A 5329-nucleotide genomic window follows, 5' to 3' on the forward strand; every position below is an offset into this window, starting at 1 on the left:
TATCTTTTTCTTAGTAAGAATGTCCTACATTTGAGATATATTTTCTGAATATCGGAGGGGGGGTCAAAATTTTTTTTGCAAAAAGCCCCGTCTTCCCTGAACTCCTCCTACATTTTATAATTACACAGTAGCCTAATCATATTTTGGGAGATGGTTAGTGGTATCATGTAGATGTGCAGTAACGTTTCGGAATTTTGATTTTGTCCTGGGGGGTCAAATGGGGGTCGAAAAATGACGTTTTTTATGCAAAAAGCTCTGTCTTCCCTTTACTCCTCCTTAATTTTACTCAGAAGCCTAATCATCTTTTAGGAGAGATAAATATTTTGAAAATTAGGTAAAACATCAACGTCAAGGGGTAAAAAAAGCATCGCATGCTGGGAAACATCTTGAATTCTTATGAGTACTTAATGTACATGTCAAATGTGAGAGTCATATCTCTTCTCAATTAAAAGTTATAAGCAAATGCAACATTTTTGAAAGGTAGGTTAGGCTTCAAGGTCACAGTCAAAATTCATAATTTACCCATTATTTGGAAAGGTCTTATCACAGGTAATAATATACATGCATGTATAATAATGAATGCCCTAACTTTTCTCTTTCAAAATGATGAATTTAAAAAATTTAATTTTTTTGCAAGTAGTTCAAACTTCTAGGTCACATGTAAAAAAAAATCATGCCATTCTCACAGGTAAATACTAATACATAAGTTCAATATGAATGCCTTGTCTCTTCTCATTCAATATATATGACCGTGATGACCAAGGATAAATTTATTGAGACAGATGGACAGACTGACATACAAATGTACATATTTCTATGTGAATTTGGTAAAATTGGCCCAGTGGTTCTAGAGAAGTTAAAAATGTAAAAAGATTTCAGATGAACAGATGGACAACAGACATTATATGATAAGGAATCCAGACAAGAGGCCCATGGGCCACATCGCTCACCTGAGTAACTTGGGTGATGCAGATCTTTTTTAAAGATTTGTTCTATATATATTTCTATGTAAAACTTGGATTCCTTATTGTGGCCCCGCCCTACCCCTGGGGGTCATGATTTAAATAATTTAATATCTACACTACCCAAGGATGCTTCCACATAAGTTTCAGCTTTCCTGGTCCAGTGGTTCTTGAGAAGAAGATTTTTAAAGATTTGTTCTATATATTTCTATGTAAAACTTGGATTCCCTATTGTGGCTCCACCCTACCCCCGGGGGTCATGGTTTTAACTATTTAATATCTACACTACCCAAGGATGCTTCCATATAAGTTTCAGCTTTCCTGGCCCAGTGGTTCTTGAGAAGAAGATTTTTAAAGATTTGTTCTATATATTTCTATGTAAAACTTGGATTCCCTATTGTGGCCCCGCCCTACCCCCGGGGGTCATGGTTTTAACAATTTAATATCTACACTACCCAAGGATGCTCCCACATAAGTTTCAGCTTTCCTGGCCCAGTGGTTCTTAAGAAGAAGATTTTTAAAGATTTGTTCTATATATTTCTATGTAAAACTTGGATTCCCTATTGTGGCCCCGCCCTACCCCCGGGGGTCATGATATTAACAATTTAATATCTACACTACCCCAGGATGCTTTCATATAAGTTTCAGCTTTCCTGGTCCAATGGTTCTTGAGAAGAAGATTTTTTAATGACCCCACCCTATTTTTGTATTTTCTTGATTATCTCCTCTTGGAAGGGGTCTTGGCCCTTGATTTTAACAATTTAAATTCCCCTTTACCCAAGGATGCTTTGTACAAAGTTTGGTTAAACTTGGCCCAGTGGTTCTTGAGAAGAAGTTGAAAATGTGAAAAGTTTACAGACGGACGGACCGACGGACAGACAGACGACGGGTGATCAGAAATGCTCACTTGAGCTTTCAGCTCAGGTGAGCTAAAAAGCTGATATGAGTGTTTTGAAAGGGTTATAATGGTTCCAGTATTTGAAAAGCTGGAATATTTTTTTCATGCAGAGATATGACCAACATATTCATGTTTTATATTTTCTCTTTAGTAATTTCTTTGTTTGTTGTGAAAACATCTTTCTCGGGAATTTTTCCCTCATATGGAGACACCACCACCAAATAATAATGAAGACAACGTCCCACAGTGGGATTCGACCCCGCAACGTGAGGATTGACTTCTTACTTCGCGACTCTAGAGCAGACGCTCTAACCACTGCGCCACGCGGGCGACTGCTCAGCTATATGTGTTTTTAGGCTAGAAAATACATGAAATATAGAAATGTAGCATCACCATCCCATCAACATTTTCCCTGACAAGTTACTTCAAATTAGAAATCAATTTGTTTTTCTTTAATATTTACAATCAATAAATCAAGAATAAACAGTAATCATGGGTAATTGCAAGGATATTCTTTTTATTAATAATTTTTTTTTTTTGCATGCAGGCTGGTCAAAGTTGTAGTTCACTTGCCCAAAGGAAATTGAGTGATTCTTAAAGTAAATGTCTATCCCTGGTCAGATAAAGCATCCGAAGCAAGTCTAGTTGTGTCCATCCCTAGACGCATCATCCATGCAAGTTTGGTTCAGGCAGGGCTTATAGTTACTTGGAAATGAAAATATAGGTCAAATCCAGCATCCGAAGCAAGTCTGGTAGTATCCATCCTTAGATGCATCATCCATGCAAGTTTGGGCCAAGTAGGGCTTATAGTTCCTTAGGAATGGACCTGCTTTAAAAACTTGAACCTGGTCACTCATCTGGAAAATGTAGGTCAGATCCAGCATCTGAAGCAAGTCTGGTAGTGTTCATCCTGAGATGCATTATCCATGCAAGTTTGTATCAACATGTGAAGTTTGACAACACCATCTTGAATGGTATGTTTAAAACTGAGCTAAACACTAATTTAAGAAAAGTGAGGTCAAGGTCAAAGGAAAGGTCAAGGTCAAAAAATGTTGATGCAGTGGCATAGCTCTTATCAATATCTATCACCATATGAAGTTTGATGAAAATATCTTGGATAGTTTCTTTGAAACTTAGTTTTGAACAGAGCTAAACACAAACCGGGAAAGTGTGATGGAAGGACGGAAGACGGACATGACAAACAGTATATGCCCCGGCCATATTCATGGCAGGGCATAAAAACTTCATATAAAAGTTAAAACATATTTCTGACCTGATGATTCTGCAAAATATTATTCATCCGAATGCTCTGTGATAAATAAATCATGGTCTTTAAACGTTTTAAGTATAGTAACCTTTGTCATCTTCACTTTTCTTTTCTCATTTAAAGTACATGTATATATATATTAACAAATGCATATGATTTTAAAAGTTGTTAATTTTTAATTTTGAGACATTAAAAAAATCACAATTCACATCTAAAGATTGTACAAGACAAGCACTTTTCCCCAAGCAACAAAGAATCCCATAAGAAACAGAAAGTTGACATAAAAATCTAGAAAGTAACTTTTGTGTGCACTTTCTTGAAAGCTCTTGAGATTCTCCAGGAGTTTGCATCCTTGTACTTGTTGTACAGGATGGCTCAATCTTCTGCTTTTTTTTCTGCTTGCTGAGTTTTGTTGGGTCACTGAAGCGGAAAAATTTGGGTGCGAACTCCACGAGCCACTTGGGATCAATGGCTGTCACCTCTCTCATGTATTCTTTTGTTGTCAGCACAAGTTCATGGTAAATAACCCTGTAAAATTTTAGTAATACATAAAGAGTTTATTTGATGTCAGCTCTGCACAATTAAGAATTCTACAAATTTTAAAACAGCTTTAAATAGGGGAGAAAACATGCCTTTCTCCAAAGTTATTTCTTAATTCACTAACTCTTTGGGATTTCATATCCTCTACTAATTTTGATTTTGCAAATAACTTGTAACAAGAGGCCCATGGGCCACATCGCTCACCCGAGCATTGTGGCTAGGAAAAAGTAGAAATTGTTTTACTATTGAAAGGTTTAAATCCAAAAGTTTTGCCCCGCCCTATCCCCGGGGGTCATGATTTGAACAAACTTGAATCTACACTACCTGAGGATGCATCCATATAAATATGAGCAATTATGGCTTTACTATTCTTAAGAAGATTTTTAAAGAATTTTCCTATATATTTCTATATAAAACTTTAGTCAGTCATTGTGGCCACGCCCTACCCCTGGGGGTCATGATTTGAACAAACTTGAATCTACGCTACCTGGGGATGCTTCCATATAAATATGAGCAATTATGGCTTTGCTGTTCTTGAGAAGAAGATTTTTAAAGAATTTTCGTATATATATATATTTCTATATAAAACTTTATTGTGGCCCTGCCCTACCTCCAGGGGTCATGATTTGAACAAACTTGAATCTACACTACCTGGGGATGTTTCCCCATAAGTTTCATCTTTCCTGGCACAGTGGTTCTTGAGAAGAAGATTTTTTTAAACATAAACCTAATTTTCACTAATTCTCAATTATCTCCCCTTGAATGAGGGCGTGGCCCTTTATTTGAACAAACTTGAATTCCCTTCACTCAAGGATGCTTTGTGGCAAGTTTGGTTGAAATTGGCCAAGCGGTTCTTGAGAAGAAGTTGAAAATTTGAAAAGTTTACAGACAGACGGACAGACAGACAGACAGGACAAAATGTGATCAGAAAAGCTCACTTGAGCCTTCGGCTCGGGTGAGCTAAAAATTAAAACCAATCAAAACATGAAGTGGAATTGCACATAACAATATTTGAATGTTTCATTGTCTGTTAACAGGGGCATGTGAGGGGTGTACACAGTACCTCAGCTGTAGAACAACTTACCAGTCTGGTTGTCTGTTGTCAAGGGTCTACACACACCTGAGGCCGGTACTACACACATTACCTCTGTAGAACAACTTACCAGTCTGGTTGTCTGTTGTCAAGGGCACCTGAGGGGTACTACACACATTACCTCTGTAGTTGTCTGGTTGTCTGTTAAAGAGGGCACTAGAGGAGTCTACACACATTACCTCTGTAGAACAACTTACCAGTCTGGTTGCCTGTTAAAGAGGGCACTAGAGGAGTCTACACACATTACCTCTGTAGAACAACTTACCAGTCTGGTTGCCTGTTAAAGAGGGCACTAGAGGAGTCTACACACATTACCTCTGTAGAACAACTTACCAGTCTGGTTGTCTGTTAAAGAGGGCACTAGAGGAGTCTACACACATTACCTCTGTAGAACAACTTACCAGTCTGGTTGTCTGTTGTCAAGGGCACCTGAGGGGTACTACACACATTACCTCTGTAGTTGTCTGGTTGCCTGTTAAAGAGGGCACTAGAGGAGTCTACACACATTACCTCTGTAGGACAACTTACCAGTCTGGTTGCCTGTTAAAGAGGGCACTAAAGGGGTGTAT

General features: G+C 37.9%; 1 long non-coding RNA gene across 2 annotated transcripts; it reads right to left on the reverse strand.

Moving 5' to 3' along the window:
• Positions 1-3283: 3283 nt before the first annotated feature.
• LOC134247019 (uncharacterized) lies at positions 3284-5127 on the reverse strand. 2 transcript variants are annotated; one of them, XR_009987753.1, is made up of 2 exons: positions 5094-5127; positions 3284-3655 (listed from the first exon to the last, which is right to left on the reverse strand). It is a non-coding gene; the product is annotated as an uncharacterized LOC134247019 (long non-coding RNA). The 2 variants fall into 2 exon arrangements; XR_009987752.1 differs by lacking the exon at positions 5094-5127 and adding an exon at positions 4752-4763.
• Between the last annotated feature and the right edge of the window lie 202 nt (positions 5128-5329).

The sequence above is a fragment of the Saccostrea cucullata genome, unplaced genomic scaffold (assembly GCF_032062105.1).
Source record: "Saccostrea cucullata isolate Sc308-1 unplaced genomic scaffold, CSIRO_AGI_Scuc_v1 ctg2036, whole genome shotgun sequence".
NCBI classification, from domain to species: Eukaryota; Metazoa; Mollusca; class Bivalvia; order Ostreida; family Ostreidae; genus Saccostrea; species Saccostrea cuccullata.